Genomic DNA, 21341 nt, shown 5'->3' with positions numbered 1-21341 from the left:
TAACAGCTCAACTTTCCATCAGTCCTCTCCCCGCAGACGACGGGATTCTTTCCATTCGATTGGACCCCGATGCCAATGCGGACCACCCCCCAGGAAAACTAAAAGTGTGGCAAATAAATGATGCCCGGCCAAATGGTTATTTAGATCCTCTCCGGGGACAAGTGGAGAATAAGCAGAATGTGAGGAAGGAGGGAAGGAGCCGGGAAAACATGGGCGACGTGGCGGGGGAACGACTTCATTAGGATGGAGCGCCCAGGGTGTCGGTGTGTAGACTGGCAACCAAGTTAAAGATATACACACGAGCTCTCTGCCCCAGCCTGGTAGTACCGCATTATACCAAGCACACACACACACACACACATGCACCACTCCGTGTCTAATATATACTATAGATATAAATGTCTAAAAGAGAAGAAGAAGAAGATCATTTAAGTCGCAAGTCATCAAATACAGTTCAGCTGACGGTGAGAGAGTGGGGGGAGAGCTGGACGGGTTTGTTTCTTAATGGGCAGACGGAACTAGGAAGGAGAGGGGGGGGGGAGTGATGCTCTAATCCGTTTTACTTTCAAGTTAGACTCTGGACGAGTCCTGTTTGAAGCAGTCACTCCTCGCGCTGCTGTTGACGGGCATTTATTATACAACCAAGGACGGCCAGCACGCCAAGCAGTTTCTTAAATATATATTTGTGACTCGTCATCAGCCAACCAACCAACACACACAGCCGCACACAGCACAGTCCGTGCTGCTGTTTGCCGATCGATGATTAGAGCGCGTGCAAAAACCCGACACAAAAGTTATAGACGCCAACTAGATTTATTATATAGACGGCCGCGCGGGTTCTGCGTGCTCCTTGTATTGTGCGGTACGTCACAGGAAGACGAGCGCCGAGTCTATTATATCACGCACGCCGGCTGATGTGTGACGATCGATTGGCCAAGTCGACGCGTGAGTTTGATATTATATAGGCGCCTATTATATGTATTATGACGAGTGCAATGTGTTGACCCAGCACCTGAACAAACTCTTTTTCAAGGGTCTACTCTCCGTGTGTGTATAGGCCAGACAGACAGACGGGGCCGGGGTGCTTGAAAGAGTTGCATGTCTCGACAAGTCAGCTCGTCGTTTGACAAAAGAAAATTCTTTTTTTTAAATTTTTATTTGTCTATCGATTTGTTGTTGAAATATCCTGACATAACGTGGAACAGATCAAATTGCATTAACCCGATAAGTTGCATAACGCGTAGTCCAAATCGATGCGTTTCTTCCGTCCTTGTTTTGTTTCGATATTTATCACGCAGACTCTTGGTCGTCGTCTACATAATGTGGTTTGAATGGGAAAAGGGCCGGCTGTTTCAGCGACGACGGCCGTTGAATGGAAATTAATGTGCTGGATCTTTTACGGCGAGCAACAAGTTTCAATGGCCAACACAAACACAAAAAGAAAAAAGGAGAGAGACAAAACAAAAGAGGCTTTTTTTTCTTACACCGTTACTTCCGTTCGTGCGCAGGCGGCCCAGCTATAAGGAAGAGAAAAGTCCGTCTTTTATGCATTGCATATATAAATGTGAATATCTATCTATCTATATAGTAGGCGGCGGCGCTATTGAATGGGCCACTTGATGAATAGAAGCTCCTCCGAGAAGGGGGCGACCAAATCATTTCTTCCACCATTTTTTGAGGAAAACAACATTTTCTTTTATTCAATCCCGCGCAGTGGCGATTCACAAGTGCCGAGTTTGTTGAAAAGGAAATCGTCTACCGCAGTACCGGTCTTGTCTTGTTTTTGTTTTGATTGTGTAAGAGAAAATGCGTGGCGTTGGTGAATCAAAATAGGCTTATAGGAAAATCCTCTATTTTTTCGAATCGACCTAGAAATAGTCTGAAAGATAACACGGAAACGAGAGCTCATCAGCAGTCATCAGTTGTTCATCGCACTGCACGACCAGATAAATTCCGAATCGTTTGGAGATTCAAACGAGAATGAATGTTGGGCGCCCAGCAGAATTCGCTACGGGCTGATGTCGGTGGATGGAATCCGCTCTCTTATTTATCATCCTTGCTGGCCAATGAAAATTTTGAGTAGCAGTAGTAGAGGCGTAATTGATTTATGGCGTGCTACTTGTTTCACGGATTCGCGCTCACGATATACCCGCGAGAGCCGCGTGTATGGCAGTTATTGTAATTACCGAGTCTGTGGCAGTGTGGCTATATATTTATCAAGCGAGAACAATGAGACAAACCTTCATCGATGCCAACGCCAACGGATAATTGACCAAACGGGGAGAAATGAGAAGGGGGCGAACAAAAAATATTTAAAAATAAAAAAGGCCCAACAATGGCAAGATGTGCCGTTATTTATACATTGATTTACTGTTTGGAAATGATGAATTGCCATTACCAAGAGTGATGCCGAGTAGCTGTTTATTATTCATAAACTATATAGCATATGCCGCCTAGTTTCTGAAAGTTTGATCAGATTGAGTACCTATCATATAATATATAGGATACATAAAAGTTGAAGCGGGTATATATTGAAGATGGCTACTGTTAAAGTGCCCAAGGCAGACCCAAAGTGCAAATGATATTCCTCCATCTGCTGTTGATTCGTGTACAAAGAATGAAATCCAAGAGAGAGAGAGAGAGAAACCAGTCGTCGGAGAGATCTATTGATTCGGAAGTGTATGGAGCGCTCCTGGTCATCGAGTGGACGTGTCTACGGCTCCATCACGTGCACGTCGTGTCCATTAATTTATTCCAGAATCTGGAAAGACGAACTCAATAAAAACAGAATCAATCCCGTGTAGTGAACACGGAAATTGAATTACTTTGATAGGCTTTCTGGGACTCGGGTGTGGAGAGAGTAGAGAGTATATATAACCTATAGACGAAGAAGGGTGTATATACAACAGTGGGGGTAGTATCATTTGCCATTGACGTCATTACTAATAAACTACGTGATGAGATCTATTGCGTAAAATCCTGTCAGTGTTTTGTTTTTTCACGGAGCCTACGTATAATACTTGGTTCTCATGCGGTTATGAAGTCTAAGTATAGAGAGAATAAGATTATAATAATCTTGAACTCTTTAAATGCATGAACGAACGTGAGCGCCATCAATAAGATCACGAAGCGCATTTCAATTATTGGAAAAGCAAGTCGACCGAGAAAACGTGAAAGTAGACTAATATGGAACTCGATTTACTTCGATTTTTGTCGACTTCAAATTGAAAGAATTCTTTTGTTCACGTCTTGTCTCGCGGGATCGTGAGAAAATTTCCTGCAATTTCAACAGATAACACATGATACAAAAAATAATACCAACAACAATGTTCACGTTATTTTAGTTTCTCTTTAGCATTTGGTGTTCCCGTATTCTTCCGTAGAGGATTTATAACTTTTTCAGACTTATTTTTTGGTGTCATTACGGAAGGAATTGCTGTTTTCTCCCAATACATGACGTCGGCTTTGGTATTGATAGCCCTCCCCAGATGGCTTCAAATTTTTGATGAACTGCGCGCCAAAAAAACAATTTTAATACTTTAATTTTTAATAGGTAAGTAAATGAGATTGGCACTGGATAACGATATCGTCTAGCTGCAACTCTCAGCGGACAGCGTTGGTTGGTTCTACTGATATAAGAACGTAGAACGGATCCATTCAACGTCCTTTTAGACGTTTATTCTGTAAATTACACACGAATGATGATTCCGTCGTTTACATCCATAGGAATAGGAATTTTACATGGTTTTTATGGTATTATAAATATTTCTAGTAGTTTTCTACATCAAACATTTAAGCGAAAAACAAAGTGCAACGTGGACACCATTTCTAGTAATAGCTGATAGCTCTGATTTTGATATTTGTAAAATATTTATAATTTCCATTCGATTTAATAGATATTTCATCTCACAATATTTGTGAATGATAGCTTTGCTATACTAACGAATTGCGTATAATTGAAAACGCTAATTGATTAAATGATTTAAATCGTGTTTGGGATAAAGTTTGTCCGCCAGGTGATGCGTTGAACAGTTGATGCGATTCCTAAGCACGAGCAGTCGAGCTCGAGCACGACTACGACACATGGCAGACATTGTTGTTGGATTTTCTGGTTAGTTTTCCATTCTTTATCGAATTACAAGTGTATTGCATCGGAATTTCTGATTGGATTAATCAGATTTAACAAGCTTCAAGTTAAGACTTAAGAAAGTTAACTTTACTGCCTGTCTCCACGTAATCGTTGCCGTATCATGAAAATGCCTCGATGTTGACAGGGTTTCTACTACAGCTACATTGACGACGAGAATGAGATGAAAACAGGAAATCTGAAATGGTAATAGTGTATGTAGTTGTAAGATAAATCAAGTGGTTTATCATTTAGTTTAAATTTTGTCCAGTGGTGTCCCATTTTACTTACACATTTTCATTGTTTATTTTACTTAAGTTCAACATCATTTTTATATGTTGAATATAAGTGACATACTGAACCACTTTTTCAGAATATTTGAAGTGGTTTTAGCACACAAGAAAACTGATATCCAAATTAAAACAAAATTATTTTTTTAAAATAGTACCAAGCAATAGTGTTTACTAACTAATGGTTGGTACTGACTGCTGGAGTTAAAGTTAATTGGCGACATCTCCAAGGTTTCACGTTTCATTCTTAAATAGTAGTTGTTGCCTGATTGGTAAGTTTAAATTAAATTAATTACAAGGCATGTCGATACCGAAAAGATCGCAACCTGGTCTCTGATGGCGCGCCAGTACGTTCCCTACCACACGTTCCTTTATTTGGTTACATTTGGGATTTTCACTAGCCCGGTCGAATTTTAGCTGCATAACGATCAAGAAAGTCTAAAACCTAAATCCCAAACAACTTATCTTTTATCCTGTCTCTTGGATTGTGATTTTTTTCTGCATAAAAAGTCAACATAAAAAAAACAGTCTACCGGAATTTGAGCATTAATAAAGGTAAGAAGGTGTGCTGAAGTGTTTTGTTAATCATAGAGATTCTTTAGATTTGTCAGTCGATCTCGGATCTGGAACGGGTTTTTTTAAATTAAAGATTCTAACACAATTTTATTTTTTAAAATTAGTCGTTAAGCCCAGCCGGTTATAATCCTGAACAGTGAACATTTTATATTCACATTTCACACTTCACAGTCGAATTTGCCGCTTTGGCTTTTAGCAATTGCAGGGATGCCAGATGCGGACTTTTAAATTGCAAAACTGAAAATATTGGCAATGTTGCGCCTTGCGCGTTACTTTCAAGATGGCTGCTTCAGTCTTACGCCAGCCTGTTCGGGTACTGCTACGACCTACGAGACATAATTCAACTCAACTTTCTCAACTTATTTTCCCTGGCATTATTCGCCATAAAAATGGTAACTCCTTCTTGTATTCATTTAAAGCTATTAAATGTAAATTTTTTGTCTGGTGCATAAACAGATAACAACATAGTCTGCAATTTATACTTGGCATTTGGCAATTTCATCTTATCATGTGGCCTGAAACTGCTGTTTCCCAAAATGTCGTCTCTAGCTGCACGTATCGGCTGTACGCTTCAGAACAGTAAATGTGATCATGTTTGTACATTTAGTTAGTTGATGAAATTGTTTCTGATAATAATTGTGTTTCTATTTTTCTATTAACAGCATGGTGAAGTTTGAGCTTCTTCATTGCAGTCCAAAGTGCTCATTGATTTGTTGAAGCCAGCTGGCCAAAGGTGTTGCGCTTACAGTCTTGCTACCTGTACCAGTTGGAGCTTTCGTCACACACTGAAACACTTCCAAACAATTTAAAGTAATTAGATTGATCAACTTTTTTGCAGTAAGGCTAAACATTAAATTTGTTGATGACTAGCTCTTTGCTTTATATCTGTTGACTTTTCAGTTAAGACTGTTTTAAAAGCTTGTTAACTGTGTATTCCTTTGTAGTGTTTGTAAAAGATTAGAGATTGCTTAGTTTAATTATGCTTCTGTTATTTTCTTATGTTGCACATGACTTTGTTTTCTTACAGTAATCGAGTTTTTTTTCCCCAAGTAGGATTAACAGTCGCTTGAAGTCTGAGCCTCTTTGTTGCAGTCCAATATGTACATGAATTTTGTGCAGCCAGTTGGAGAATGGTGTGGTGAGCCGTTGCATGCAGACTGGTGCTGGTGTCGTTCGTTCATTTAACTATGGACCGTTCAGTCGTTCGTTTATCGTAAGAAATCTGTTTCCTTGTCGCGTAAAATCGTGTCCACCAGGTGGCGAAGTTAGTAGGTTAGCATTTCGTTATTGATGTCGAAGACCATTGTGACATCTTAATTTGGGCTTCTAACTAAGTGCTTTTGTGGAAAATACTTGTTAAGAGTTGTAAACTTTTGTTGATGGAACATACCAGAAATTCCTTTGCTTATTAAAAACTTGAAATGATTTCTTTGATCATCTTATTGATTTCTTTTTCTCTAGTTTAGTGTACATTTCAAGTAAATCATTATTGGTATCTTTTTTCAAATTTGTTTTACTTCATTTATGTTCTTTTGTTTTGTAGGTTTCCATGGTCAGTTTTATGTTTGAGCTGTTTGTGACGTCGCTGTTTGGGGTACAGTGGTTTTGCAGTCATTTTCTAGTTGAGAGATGCGCTGAAATGGAGCTTGTGCGGACTTGCAGTTGAACATCATACTTTAATGTGTTATTTGCCTATGTCGGTGTCCATGCAGTCTATGTAGTGTTGAACTGCTGTGGCAAAATAATCGATATTGCCTGATGGCTGTCGGGCTTATTTTATCGGCAGCATTTTGTTGATATGTTGTCTCTTGCTACCTATACGGCTGTACCGCCATTGAGGTAATGCTTGATGTACAGTCTCATTTAATTATGGACTTCAAGTTAATATCTCCGTTTTCATTTCAGTTGATTCGTTTGCCGCCGTTCCCTAGACTTTAAACACCGGAGGGTCATAAGCTGGAAGCCTTCTATGACACACTGCTCTCATAATAACTGCTCCTCGGCTCTCTTCGCTCTTTTTCCGGTTTCTCTTAACCATGGCCGGGTAATCTCCCTGGTCGAGTCAGTCGGGCAGTGTCTCCCCCTGCTTGACTGGCTGCTGTTTGTACTGGACGGTTTGTTTAATAAATAAAACAAGTATAAAAAACCATATAATGTTTTCATTTTATAAATTGTTATTAATTAATTAAATATAAATAGGTAACAACTTGATTAACAAGCATATTTATGTAACGTTGTTTATTAAACAGACCGTCCGATACAAACTCTTAGTTAGTACTATTGCTCAAAAACTGATTCTCTTGAATCAGCAGACTCGAGTGTTTATAGCGCCGCCAAGGTAGATATTTCTGAATGGTACCCGTCTTGTCAACTGCTAATGATTCGTGTTCTTGGTTTGACAGAAGCTGTGTTGTGTGTGTTGATCGTCTCCACCATGCACGCGATAATCAAGACCAGCAACGTCTTGATCAAGGAGAAGCAAAGAACGACGATGTAACTACTAAATAGCGGGGTGGGTACCGCTAAATTCATTCTTAGTTGAATGTCGAATCGCTAATAGCATTGTTGGTTATGGTAGAACAGTTTTCCACACTGGTACGCTGTATGACGTCGAGCATTGCCAAAATGGAAGTGATCTTTGAAGAACTGAGCGTCTTCAAAGCCAGCAATGTTTCTTTTTTAAAATTACTGTGGTAATAATTCAAGATGATGAAGTCTAATTAGGTAGAAAACCTTTCTGAAAAGTTTAGGAGCCATTGTTAATTTCAATTGGTGTAAAGTGAGTTTTAAGCCATAATCATTTGGTATTAATTTTTATATGGGTTGTTGTAGACCCATTCCAATCCCCAGCAACGTAAACCTGCAGAAGGAAAGGCACGTAAAACTTGTCATGCAGTGGTGTAGAGGTTGGGTGAGAACGGGATGTAATACATAACCATTTGGTATTCATTTTGAATTTTGATATTGGTTGTTGTAGACCCACCCCCAGCAACGACAACCTGCAAAAGGAAAGGCACGTTAAACTTGTCAAAAAGAGGTTGGGTGAGAACGGGATGTCTTACTGTTACATAACCATTTTCATTTTGATATTGGTTGTTGTAGACCCATCCCCAGAAACTTCAACCTGCAAAAGGAAAAGGCAGTCCGCCTGTCCTTCACATTCGAAGGTCACGGAGATCATTGCATAAAACGTGTCATGCAGTGGTGTAGAGGTTGGGTGAGAACGGGACGTGTTTCATCATTTTCAAGCAGCTACAATAGCCGCAAGGCTTAAGAGGTGAGGGTGATCAAAAAATCGTATAAAAGGAGAGAGAAAAGGCGAAGGTAAATCAGTCGAGGGAGCATCTCCGACACGGCAACAACTGCAGCGCTCTGTCTGTCAGTTCGCATCCATGGGTAAATATTCTGTCTTTTACATAGAGTTTGGTATCAATCCTTCTTTTGATTATGTATGCCTGTTATTATGTAATATTTATGTTAAAATTTATAATTGTCTAGCAAACTATGGTGTAGTGCTGCTGTTGTGTGTTGAATCTTTGATGGCTGGGTCGACCACTGGTGTACCGATGTTTTCTTGGTATGGCGGATACCAAACCGCAACGCCGCCGCCTTACTACCCAAAAGCAACTTACGCAACGACCAGTTACTGCACCGAGGTCTTCAAGTACTACACCACTAAAACACCGGACTTTAATAGCACAACTTACGCTGCCCCGAGCCACTACACTGACGCCCTGAAGTATTAGTCTGCCCCGAGTTACTACACCACCAAGGCGACGGAGGATGACTACGCATGCTGCCCATCCTCCGAGGCTCATATACCGAGGCTCCTAAGTATTACTTTGTTCTCATCTACTTATTGCACCGATTTTCCTAAATACTACTCTGTTCCCAGCTGCTACACCGAGGCTCCCGCTGATTACTACACCGAAGCTTCAAAGTACTACTCTGCCCTGATCTACACAACCATAACTGAGGCGGCCAAGTATTACGCTGTCCCGACTTACTGCACAGAAGCTGTCTTTCGTACTACGTTGAACAGGAATACTACACTGATGCTCCAGTTCACTACACCACGACCTACGCTACATCGCAGCCCCCAAGTACTACACCGAAGAAGCCGCCTACAACAACGTATGCTGCCTAGTTTACTACACCGAGGCTCCCAAGTACTACATCACTAAGGCACCGGAATTCTACACGTCTATACATGCTGCCCCTGCCTACTACACCGAGGCCCCGCATTACTACAACACTGAAGCGCTCAAGTACTACACTACAACCTGCGCTTCCTCGAGCTTCTACACCTACGTCCCGAAGTATTAGTGCGTAAAAGGAGTCTTCAAAAAGAAAAGTGCCCGAACTGCAGTGCCTTATCTGTCACCAACTGCTTTCCTCGTAACCGATTCGCAATTATGGGTAAATATTCTTAGTTTTACATTGAGTTTTGTATCAATTATATTTTTTTCTGTTTGTTAATATGCCTGTTAATATTTAATTTTAATGTTTCAATTTATTTACTGTCTAGTCAACTATAGCGTCGTGCTCCTGTTGGGTGTTGTAGCTATCGTTGATGGCTGGGTCGACTGCTGGTGTAGCGATGTCTCCTTGGTATGGCGGAAACCAAACCGCAACGCCGCCGCCTTCCTACTCGACTTACGCAATGACCAGTTCCTGCACCGATGTCTTCAAGTACTACACCACCAAACCACGGGAGTTTTATACCACAACTTACGCTGCCCCGAGCCACTACACTGATGCCCTGAAGTATTACTCTGCCCTGAGTTACTACACCATCTAGGCGAGGGACGACACCACATGACTACGTATACTGCCTATCCTACTACACCGAGGCTTCTAGGTATTACTCTGTTCTCAGCTACTTATTGCACCGATTTTCCTAAATACTATTCTGTTCCCAGCTGCTATACCGAGGCTCCCGCTGATGTCTCCATCAAGACGGTCGAATACTACACTGAAGCGACAAAGTACTACTCTGCCCCGATCTACACAACCACAACTGAGGCGGCCAAGTATTACGCAGTCCCGACTTGTTACACCAAAGCTGCTCTTTCGTGCTGCGTCGAACAGAGATACTACACTGATGCTCCAGTCTACTACACCACGACCTACGCTACACCTAGCTACAACACCGCAGACCCCAAGTACTACACCGAAGAAGGCGTCCATACACAACTACGTACGCTGCCTAGCTTACTACATCGAGGAATTTAAGTATTACTCCTCCAAACTGCTACCAAAATGAGGTTCATATGTATTACATCAGCAATTCTTCCCACCTTGTCACCACTATTTACGCTACTCCGAGCTATATACCGAAGTTCTAAAGTATTTTTTGGATTTGTTGAAAGATTATTGAAATACAAGATTGATTCATAAATCACAATTGCATGTCTATTTTCTCTTAAGTACCTTTCCTCCTGCTGATTGTTGCATGATGTGAGAAAATATTTTTGAGTGCTATGTAAACTTACAAATAATGATCTTGCAAAATACAACAATGAAATTCAAACTCCTGTTTTACATTTCAAAATTTTCTATCATTAAAATTCGAAGACCAACAACACAATTATTTTTCTAAAAATTCAAAGACCATCTATTTTTCTGCTAAGTCCAGACTTTTGTTTTTGAAAAAAAAATTAAAAAAATCCCCCCTTACAAAGTTTTAAAAAAATTTTGCTAAAAAATTTGATACGAATTTTTATTGCATAAAAAATTTATTTTTATAATGAACACATACATTTATTTTTCCTGTGGCCCCCAGGGGGGGGGGCCTGTCGCTTTCTCTACCGCGATAATAACATGATGCAAGTTATATGCAAGTTATTATTTGTTTGGTGCAGAAAGCTTGTTTTATCTAGCAGTTCTCGACTGTTTCAAACCTGACATTGATCAGGTTGCCTCAGTCGTATACTGCATGATTGAATGAAAACTCAAGACAACAGATCAAACTTTTAACGCAGCAACACAAAATATTACTGGCAGAGCAATTTCGTATGGCATGGATGAAAACGACAACACAAAATTTTTGAAGTCAGGAACCCAGATGGAACAGCTCAGCTACAACAGCACAGCAACTTCTGGATTACACTGCAATCGCATTCAGCATACAACAGTTCAATCTGTCTTTGTCACACCTTTCACCATTTGGCTGCAACAAGGTAACCACCAGCATTTGTTTTACCTGTTTAAGAAAAGAAAATTATTTTCGAGAAACACAACTGTGTACACATTATAACAAAAGAATACAAAGAGTGACAGAAAACTACGCAGTCCAACAGAAAAACTTTGATATCCGATTCAAAGCTTCTATAGTAAACTAAATCTGTAGTACTTTTGCAAGACATTTGATCAAAATAATTACTTTTTACTGTTGAATGGGGTGAGACGTAAGCCAAAGAACAGGCAGCGAGACACACGAGGCACGCCATTTCGGAAATGTACAGGGACTTCCCAAGTCTGAGGTGAATGATTTGGCAAATTGGTTTCTACATGCTAAATCACCTGTAAATTTTCACATCAACATATCACATTCAATAACAATAGGAAATTAACAATAAATAATTAAATACCTTTTAATTTTCATCGTGAGAAACGTCACAACCAACAACCCATTTCTGCTGCGTCTTGGAACAAAATGGCCGCTAAGCTTCTCTGAAGACACTCACGCTACCTGGTGGACATCATTTCAGCCACTTATTCACAGCCACCTATTGACAGCCATTAGACTCCTGTTCCAAATCACTGAACGCAAGGCGCAACGGCTTTGAGTTCTACTGTCGTTTGAGTTCAATCAACTGTCGCATACAAAGACATTTTAAAAATTATTTAAAATATTTGTGGTTCTATTGTCGATGGAGTTCTTCTGTCTTTTGACTTTTGAGTTGTACGGTCGCCATACCAAAGTAAATTGCGTTATGGACTTGGGGTGTCAGAAGTGTCCAATAGATGACATAGGCGTCGTCGTTTTCATGTGATGGCGGATTGTTGTGTCAGTGGTTGTCAAAAGTTTTCCTATTTTTCCATGAAAATTACCGATGAATTCATCAGTAAATTCAAGTTCTTTTCTGTGCAACTTGTTTGCGATGTGATTTAAACTCAGTAGGTCACTACTGGGTCACTACCCCAGTGTGGACATGTTTGTTTTTCTGAACATGCTTTTCAACAAATAATTCATTGACGTACAAGTATTATTCTTCTTTCGGTTTGAAACTGTTATTTGATGTCATTTTTATTTTCTGTCATAGGGAAAGCTATGAAAAATATCATATCATCTAGGCCATGGGTAATCTTCAGGTTTATTGCAGCAGCTTAAGAGAAGAATGTGAACAAATGCAGGGCACTGGTCACATACCAACACGTGTTGTATTTTTCTGAATGTTAAACACGAGCAGCAGGTAGCCATTAACTTTAATTTATTTGAAGAATGTTGGAATATTTATTGACATATTTCCTTTAGATTCAACATGACTAACTGTTTGATGCCAAAGTTAGTTGGAACTCAACTCACTGTGCGTACTCTAAAAACACAGATAACTGGTGCTGTTGCCTTTCAGCCACCGGCAGGAAAATGATTCTTTTCTTCAGAAAATTGCAAGTTTAATTTTTTGTCTTGACCCCCAACACTTTCTGTTAATATTATAGATTTTTATGTTGAAAGAGTTACAAAGTTTGAAAAGCTAACTAAAAACTTTGTGTATTTGTGTCATAAGGAAAGCTGCTGGAGTAATTGGTGGTCATGCTCATTTGATTCATTTCGTGCCAGCTAGTGAAAGCCGAAAGGCCTGTCGAATTCAATTGAGCTGCTTCGTGCTGTCTCGAAGGAAGCAATCCAGCCGTTGCGTTCAGTGATTTGGAACAGGAGTCTAATGGCTGTCAATAGGTGGCTGTGAATAAGTGGCTGAACCACCAGGTAGCGTGAGTGTCTTCAGAGAATCTTAGCGGCCATTTTGTTCCAAGACGCAGCAGAAATGGGTCGTTGGTTGTGACGTTTCTCACGATGAAAATTAAAAGGTATTTATTGTTAATTTCCTATTGTTATTGAATGTGATATGTTGAATTGTTGATGTGAAAATTTATAGGTGATTTAGCATGTAGAAACCAATTTGCCAAATCATTCACCTCAGACTTGGGAAGTCCCTGTACATTTCCGAAATGGCGTGCCTCGTGTGTCTCGCTGCCTGTTCTTTGGCTTACGTCTCACCCCATTCAACAGTAAAAAGTAATTATTTTGATCAAATGTCTTGCAGAAGTACTACAGATTTAGTTTACTATAGAAGCTTTGAATCGGATATCAAAGTTTTTCTGTTGGACTGCGTAGTTTTCTGTCACTCTTTGTATTCTTTTGTTATAATGTGTACACAGTTGTGTTTCTCGAAAATAATTTTCTTTTCTTAAACAGGTAAAACAAATGCTGGTGGTTACCTTGTTGCAGCCAAATGGTGAAAGGTGTGACAAAGACAGATTGAACTGTTGTATGCTGAATGCGATTGCAGTGTAATCCAGAAGTTGCTGTGCTGTTGTAGCTGAGCTGTTCCATCTGGGTTCCTGACTTCAAAAATTTTGTGTTGTCGTTTTCATCCATGCCATACGAAATTGCTCTGCCAGTAATATTTTGTGTTGCTGCGTTAAAAGTTTGATCTGTTGTCTTGAGTTTTCATTCAATCATGCAGTATACGACTGAGGCAACCTGATCAATGTCAGGTTTGAAACAGTCGAGAACTGCTAGATAAAACAAGCTTTCTGCACCAAACAAATAATAACTTGCATATAACTTGCATCATGTTATTATCGCGGTAGAGAAAGCGACAGGCCCCCCCCCCCTGGGGGCCACAGGAAAAATAAATGTATGTGTTCATTATAAAAATAAATTTTTTATGCAATAAAAATTCGTATCAAATTTTTTAGCAAAATTTTTTTAAAACTTTGTAAGGGGGGATTTTTTTAATTTTTTTTTCAAAAACAAAAGTCTGGACTTAGCAGAAAAATAGATGGTCTTTGAATTTTTAGAAAAATAATTGTGTTGTTGGTCTTCGAATTTTAATGATAGAAAAAAATATTTTGAAATGTAAAACAGGAGTTTGAATTTCATTGTTGTATTTTGCAAGATCATTATTTGTAAGTTTACATAGCACTCAAAAATATTTTCTCACATCATGCAACAATCAGCAGGAGGAAACGTACTTAAGAGAAAATAGACATGCAATTGTGATTTATGAATCAATCTTGTATTTCAATAATCTTTCAACAAATCCAAAAAATACTTTAGAACTTCGGTATATAGCTCGGAGTAGCGTAAATAGTGGTGACAAGGTGGGAAGAATTGCTGATGTAATACATATGAACCTCATTTTGGTAGCAGTTTGGAGGAGTAATACTTAAATTCCTCGATGTAGTAAGCTAGGCAGCGTACGTAGTTGTGTATGGACGCCTTCTTCGGTGTAGTACTTGGGGTCTGCGGTGTTGTAGCTAGGTGTAGCGTAGGTCGTGGTGTAGTAGACTGGAGCATCAGTGTAGTATCTCTGTTCGACGCAGCACGAAAGAGCAGCTTCGGTGTAGCAAGTCGGGACTGTGTAATACTTGGCCGCCTCAGTTGTCGTTGTGTAGATCGGGGCAGAGTAGTACTTTGTCGCTTCAGTGTAGTATTCGACCGTCTTGATGGAGACATCAGCGGGAGCCTCGGTATAGCAGCTGGGAACAGAATAGTATTTAGGAAAATCGGTGCAATAAGTAGCTGAGAACAGAGTAATACCTAGAAGCCTCGGTGTAGTAGGATAGGCAGTATACGTAGTCATGTGGTGTCGTCCCTCGCCTAGATGGTGTAGTAACTCAGGGCAGAGTAATACTTCAGGGCATCAGTGTAGTGCTCGGGGCAGCGTAAGTTGTGGTATAAAACTCCCGTGGTTTGGTGGTGTAGTACTTGAAGACATCGGTGCAGGAACTGGTCATTGCGTAAGTCGAGTAGGAAGGCGGCGGCGTTGCGGTTTGGTTTCCGCCATACCAAGGAGACATCGCTACACCAGCAGTCGACCCAGCCATCAACGATAGCTACAACACCCAACAGGAGCACGACGCTATAGTTGACTAGACAGTAAATAAATTGAAACATTAAAATTAAATATTAACAGGCATATTAACAAACAGAAAAAAATATAATTGATACAAAACTCAATGTAAAACTAAGAATATTTACCCATAATTGCGAATCGGTTACGAGGAAAGCAGTTGGTGACAGATAAGGCACTGCAGTTCGGGCACTTTTCTTTTTGAAGACTCCTTTTACGCACTAATACTTCGGGACGTAGGTGTAGAAGCTCGAGGAAGCGCAGGTTGTAGTGTAGTACTTGAGCGCTTCAGTGTTGTAGTAATGCGGGGCCTCGGTGTAGTAGGCAGGGGCAGCATGTATCGACGTGTAGAATTCCGGTGCCTTAGTGATGTAGTACTTGGGAGCCTCGGTGTAGTAAACTAGGCAGCATACGTTGTTGTAGGCGGCTTCTTCGGTGTAGTACTTGGGGGCTGCGATGTAGCGTAGGTCGTGGTGTAGTGAACTGGAGCATCAGTGTAGTATTCCTGTTCAACGTAGTACGAACGACAGCTTCTGTGCAGTAAGTCGGGACAGCGTAATACTTGGCCGCCTCAGTTATGGTTGTGTAGATCAGGGCAGAGTAGTACTTTGAAGCTTCGGTGTAGTAATCAGCGGGAGCCTCGGTGTAGCAGCTGGGAACAGAGTAGTATTTAGGAAAATCGGTGCAATAAGTAGATGAGAACAAAGTAATACTTAGGAGCCTCGGTATATGAGCCTCGGAGGATGGGCAGCATGCGTAGTCATCCTCCGTCGCCTTGGTGGTGTAGTAACTCGGGGCAGACTAATACTTCAGGGCGTCAGTGTAGTGGCTCGGGGCAGCGTAAGTTGTGCTATTAAAGTCCGGTGTTTTAGTGGTGTAGTACTTGAAGACCTCGGTGCAGTAACTGGTCGTTGCGTAAGTTGCTTTTGGGTAGTAAGGCGGCGGCGTTGCGGTTTGGTATCCGCCATACCAAGAAAACATCGGTACACCAGTGGTCGACCCAGCCATCAAAGATTCAACACACAACAGCAGCACTACACCATAGTTTGCTAGACAATTATAAATTTTAACATAAATATTACATAATAACAGGCATACATAATCAAAAGAAGGATTGATACCAAACTCTATGTAAAAGACAGAATATTTACCCATGGATGCGAACTGACAGACAGAGCGCTGCAGTTGTTGCCGTGTCGGAGATGCTCCCTCGACTGATTTACCTTCGCCTTTTCTCTCTCCTTTTATACGATTTTTTGATCACCCTCACCTCTTAAGCCTTGCGGCTATTGTAGCTGCTTGAAAATGATGAAACACGTCCCGTTCTCACCCAACCTCTACACCACTGCATGACACGTTTTATGCAATGATCTCCGTGACCTTCGAATGTGAAGGACAGGCGGACTGCCTTTTCCTTTTGCAGGTTGAAGTTTCTGGGGATGGGTCTACAACAACCAATATCAAAATGAAAATGGTTATGTAACAGTAAGACATCCCGTTCTCACCCAACCTCTTTTTGACAAGTTTAACGTGCCTTTCCTTTTGCAGGTTGTCGTTGCTGGGGGTGGGTCTACAACAACCAATATCAAAATTCAAAATGAATACCAAATGGTTATGTATTACATCCCGTTCTCACCCAACCTCTACACCACTGCATGACAAGTTTTACGTGCCTTTCCTTCTGCAGGTTTACGTTGCTGGGGATTGGAATGGGTCTACAACAACCCATATAAAAATTAATACCAAATGATTATGGCTTAAAACTCACTTTACACCAATTGAAATTAACAATGGCTCCTAAACTTTTCAGAAAGGTTTTCTACCTAATTAGACTTCATCATCTTGAATTATTACCACAGTAATTTTAAAAAAGAAACATTGCTGGCTTTGAAGACGCTCAGTTCTTCAAAGATCACTTCCATTTTGGCAATGCTCGACGTCATACAGCGTACCAGTGTGGAAAACTGTTCTACCATAACCAACAATGCTATTAGCGATTCGACATTCAACTAAGAATGAATTTAGCGGTACCCACCCCGCTATTTAGTAGTTACATCGTCGTTCTTTGCTTCTCCTTGATCAAGACGTTGCTGGTCTTGATTATCGCGTGCATGGTGGAGACGATCAACACACACAACACAGCTTCTGTCAAACCAAGAACACGAATCATTAGCAGTTGACAAGACGGGTACCATTCAGAAATATCTACCTTGGCGGCGCTATAAACACTCGAGTCTGCTGATTCAAGAGAATCAGTTTTTGAGCAATAGTACTAACTAAGAGTTTGTATCGGACGGTCTGTTTAATAAACAACGTTACATAAATATGCTTGTTAATCAAGTTGTTACCTATTTATATTTAATTAATTAATAACAATTTATAAAATGAAAACATTATATGGTTTTTTATACTTGTTTTATTTATTAAACAAACCGTCCAGTACAAACAGCAGCCAGTCAAGCAGGGGGAGACACTGCCCGACTGACTCGACCAGGGAGATTACCCGGCCATGGTTAAGAGAAACCGGAAAAAGAGCGAAGAGAGCCGAGGAGCAGTTATTATGAGAGCAGTGTGTCATAGAAGGCTTCCAGCTTATGACCCTCCGGTGTTTAAAGTCTAGGGAACGGCGGCAAACGAATCAACTGAAATGAAAACGGAGATATTAACTTGAAGTCCATAATTAAATGAGACTGTACATCAAGCATTACCTCAATGGCGGTACAGCCGTATAGGTAGCAAGAGACAACATATCAACAAAATGCTGCCGATAAAATAAGCCCGACAGCCATCAGGCAATATCGATTATTTTGCCACAGCAGTTCAACACTACATAGACTGCATGGACACCGACATAGGCAAATAACACATTAAAGTATGATGTTCAACTGCAAGTCCGCACAAGCTCCATTTCAGCGCATCTCTCAACTAGAAAATGACTGCAAAACCACTGTACCCCAAACAGCGACGTCACAAACAGCTCAAACATAAAACTGACCATGGAAACCTACAAAACAAAAGAACATAAATGAAGTAAAACAAATTTGAAAAAAGATACCAATAATGATTTACTTGAAATGTACACTAAACTAGAGAAAAAGAAATCAATAAGATGATCAAAGAAATCATTTCAAGTTTTTAATAAGCAAAGGAATTTCTGGTATGTTCCATCAACAAAAGTTTACAACTCTTAACAAGTATTTTCCACAAAAGCACTTAGTTAGAAGCCCAAATTAAGATGTCACAATGGTCTTCGACATCAATAACGAAATGCTAACCTACTAACTTCGCCACCTGGTGGACACGATTTTACGCGACAAGGAAACAGATTTCTTACGATAAACGAACGACTGAACGGTCCATAGTTAAATGAACGAACGACACCAGCACCAGTCTGCATGCAACGGCTCACCACACCATTCTCCAACTGGCTGCACAAAATTCATGTACATATTGGACTGCAACAAAGAGGCTCAGACTTCAAGCGACTGTTAATCCTACTTGGGGAAAAAAAACTCGATTACTGTAAGAAAACAAAGTCATGTGCAACATAAGAAAATAACAGAAGCATAATTAAACTAAGCAATCTCTAATCTTTTACAAACACTACAAAGGAATACACAGTTAACAAGCTTTTAAAACAGTCTTAACTGAAAAGTCAACAGATATAAAGCAAAGAGCTAGTCATCAACAAATTTAATGTTTAGCCTTACTGCAAAAAAGTTGATCAATCTAATTACTTTAAATTGTTTGGAAGTGTTTCAGTGTGTGACGAAAGCTCCAACTGGTACAGGTAGCAAGACTGTAAGCGCAACACCTTTGGCCAGCTGGCTTCAACAAATCAATGAGCACTTTGGACTGCAATGAAGAAGCTCAAACTTCACCATGCTGTTAATAGAAAAATAGAAACACAATTATTATCAGAAACAATTTCATCAACTAACTAAATGTACAAACATGATCACATTTACTGTTCTGAAGCGTACAGCCGATACGTGCAGCTAGAGACGACATTTTGGGAAACAGCAGTTTCAGGCCACATGATAAGATGAAATTGCCAAATGCCAAGTATAAATTGCAGACTATGTTGTTATCTGTTTATGCACCAGACAAAAAATTTACATTTAATAGCTTTAAATGAATACAAGAAGGAGTTACCATTTTTATGGCGAATAATGCCAGGGAAAATAAGTTGAGAAAGTTGAGTTGAATTATGTCTCGTAGGTCGTAGCAGTACCCGAACAGGCTGGCGTAAGACTGAAGCAGCCATCTTGAAAGTAACGCGCAAGGCGCAACATTGCCAATATTTTCAGTTTTGCAATTTAAAAGTCCGCATCTGGCATCCCTGCAATTGCTAAAAGCCAAAGCGGCAAATTCGACTGTGAAGTGTGAAATGTGAATATAAAATGTTCACTGTTCAGGATTATAACCGGCTGGGCTTAACGACTAATTTTAAAAAATAAAATTGTGTTAGAATCTTTAATTTAAAAAAACCCGTTCCAGATCCGAGATCGACTGACAAATCTAAAGAATCTCTATGATTAACAAAACACTTCAGCACACCTTCTTACCTTTATTAATGCTCAAATTCCGGTAGACTGTTTTTTTTATGTTGACTTTTTATGCAGAAAAAAATCACAATCCAAGAGACAGGATAAAAGATAAGTTGTTTGGGATTTAGGTTTTAGACTTTCTTGATCGTTATGCAGCTAAAATTCGACCGGGCTAGTGAAAATCCCAAATGTAACCAAATAAAGGAACGTGTGGTAGGGAACGTACTGGCGCGCCATCAGAGACCAGGTTGCGATCTTTTCGGTATCGACATGCCTTGTAATTAATTTAATTTAAACTTACCAATCAGGCAACAACTACTATTTAAGAATGAAACGTGAAACCTTGGAGATGTCGCCAATTAACTTTAACTCCAGCAGTCAGTACCAACCATTAGTTAGTAAACACTATTGCTTGGTACTATTTTAAAAAAATAATTTTGTTTTAATTTGGATATCAGTTTTCTTGTGTGCTAAAACCACTTCAAATATTCTGAAAAAGTGGTTCAGTATGTCACTTATATTCAACATATAAAAATGATGTTGAACTTAAGTAAAATAAACAATGAAAATGTGTAAGTAAAATGGGACACCACTGGACAAAATTTAAACTAAATGATAAACCACTTGATTTATCTTACAACTACATACACTATTACCATTTCAGATTTCCTGTTTTCATCTCATTCTCGTCGTCAATGTAGCTGTAGTAGAAACCCTGTCAACATCGAGGCATTTTCATGATACGGCAACGATTACGTGGAGACAGGCAGTAAAGTTAACTTTCTTAAGTCTTAACTTGAAGCTTGTTAAATCTGATTAATCCAATCAGAAATTCCGATGCAATACACTTGTAATTCGATAAAGAATGGAAAACTAACCAGAAAATCCAACAACAATGTCTGCCATGTGTCGTAGTCGTGCTCGAGCTCGACTGCTCGTGCTTAGGAATCGCATCAACTGTTCAACGCATCACCTGGCGGACAAACTTTATCCCAAACACGATTTAAATCATTTAATCAATTAGCGTTTTCAATTATACGCAATTCGTTAGTATAGCAAAGCTATCATTCACAAATATTGTGAGATGAAATATCTATTAAATCGAATGGAAATTATAAATATTTTACAAATATCAAAATCAGAGCTATCAGCTATTACTAGAAATGGTGTCCACGTTGCACTTTGTTTTTCGCTTAAATGTTTGATGTAGAAAACTACTAGAAATATTTATAATACCATAAAAACCATGTAAAATTCCTATTCCTATGGATGTAAACGACGGAATCATCATTCGTGTGTAATTTACAGAATAAACGTCTAAAAGGACGTTGAATGGATCCGTTCTACGTTCTTATATCAGTAGAACCAACCAACGCTGTCCGCTGAGAGTTGCAGCTAGACGATATCGTTATCCAGTGCCAATCTCATTTACTTACCTATTAAAGTATTAAAATTGTTTTTTTGGCGCGCAGTTCATCAAAAATTTGAAGCCATCTGGGGAGGGCTATCAATACCAAAGCCGACGTCATCTATTGGGAGAAAACAGCAACTTTCTGGTGACAGATTATTTTCTTTCAATAAAATATGTCGTTCGTTCCTAGATTCCTATAAAGTAACAACATAGATTTTGTCATTAATTATTTTATTTGTGCTTAATATCATACATTCTTTAAAAAAATTACACTTATGACGGATCGGAGTTAGATGGTTCTCA

At 39.7% G+C, this 21341-nt stretch overlaps 5 long non-coding RNA genes across 20 annotated transcripts; 3 read left to right on the top strand and 2 right to left on the bottom strand.

The window, feature by feature from the left end:
• Window positions 1-4069: 4069 nt before the first annotated feature.
• LOC124209040 lies at window positions 4070-7707 on the top strand. Of its 9 annotated transcripts, none has more exons than XR_006880759.1 (7): window positions 4070-5384; window positions 5449-5585; window positions 5655-5802; window positions 6046-6205; window positions 6536-6831; window positions 6898-7504; window positions 7576-7705. It is a non-coding gene; the product is annotated as an uncharacterized LOC124209040 (long non-coding RNA). The 9 variants fall into 9 exon arrangements; XR_006880755.1 differs by having other exon boundaries at window positions 7571-7705; XR_006880754.1 differs by having other exon boundaries at window positions 4073-5384; window positions 6898-7330; window positions 7395-7705.
• Window positions 7708-10986: 3279 nt separating this feature from the next.
• On the bottom strand, window positions 10987-11746 carry LOC124188559. Its single transcript, XR_006872411.1, has 3 exons — window positions 11586-11746; window positions 11378-11517; window positions 10987-11197 (listed from the first exon to the last, which is right to left on the bottom strand). It is a non-coding gene; the product is annotated as an uncharacterized LOC124188559 (long non-coding RNA).
• Window positions 11747-11929: 183 nt separating this feature from the next.
• Window positions 11930-12691, top strand: LOC124188558. Of its 2 annotated transcripts, none has more exons than XR_006872410.1 (3): window positions 11930-12200; window positions 12261-12410; window positions 12473-12691. It is a non-coding gene; the product is annotated as an uncharacterized LOC124188558 (long non-coding RNA). The 2 variants fall into 2 exon arrangements; XR_006872409.1 differs by having other exon boundaries at window positions 11941-12194.
• Window positions 12692-13000: 309 nt separating this feature from the next.
• Window positions 13001-13579, top strand: LOC124188557. The gene is made up of 3 exons (XR_006872408.1): window positions 13001-13026; window positions 13095-13234; window positions 13415-13579. It is a non-coding gene; the product is annotated as an uncharacterized LOC124188557 (long non-coding RNA).
• A 3331-nt stretch (window positions 13580-16910) lies between these two features.
• LOC124188556 lies at window positions 16911-20556 on the bottom strand. Of its 7 annotated transcripts, none has more exons than XR_006872405.1 (8): window positions 20284-20556; window positions 19233-19428; window positions 19032-19168; window positions 18815-18962; window positions 18412-18571; window positions 17786-18081; window positions 17287-17719; window positions 16911-17222 (listed from the first exon to the last, which is right to left on the bottom strand). It is a non-coding gene; the product is annotated as an uncharacterized LOC124188556 (long non-coding RNA). The 7 variants fall into 7 exon arrangements; XR_006872404.1 differs by having other exon boundaries at window positions 16914-17046; window positions 17113-17222; window positions 19233-20555; XR_006872406.1 differs by having other exon boundaries at window positions 16914-17041; window positions 17113-17222; window positions 19233-20555.
• Window positions 20557-21341: the final 785 nt, after the last annotated feature.

Source organism: Daphnia pulex, chromosome 2, assembly GCF_021134715.1.
Source record: "Daphnia pulex isolate KAP4 chromosome 2, ASM2113471v1".
Lineage (NCBI taxonomy): Eukaryota > Metazoa > Arthropoda > Branchiopoda > Diplostraca > Daphniidae > Daphnia > Daphnia pulex.
Note: the sequence above shows the minus strand (reverse complement) of the source record. Positions and strands in the feature narration are given on the sequence as shown.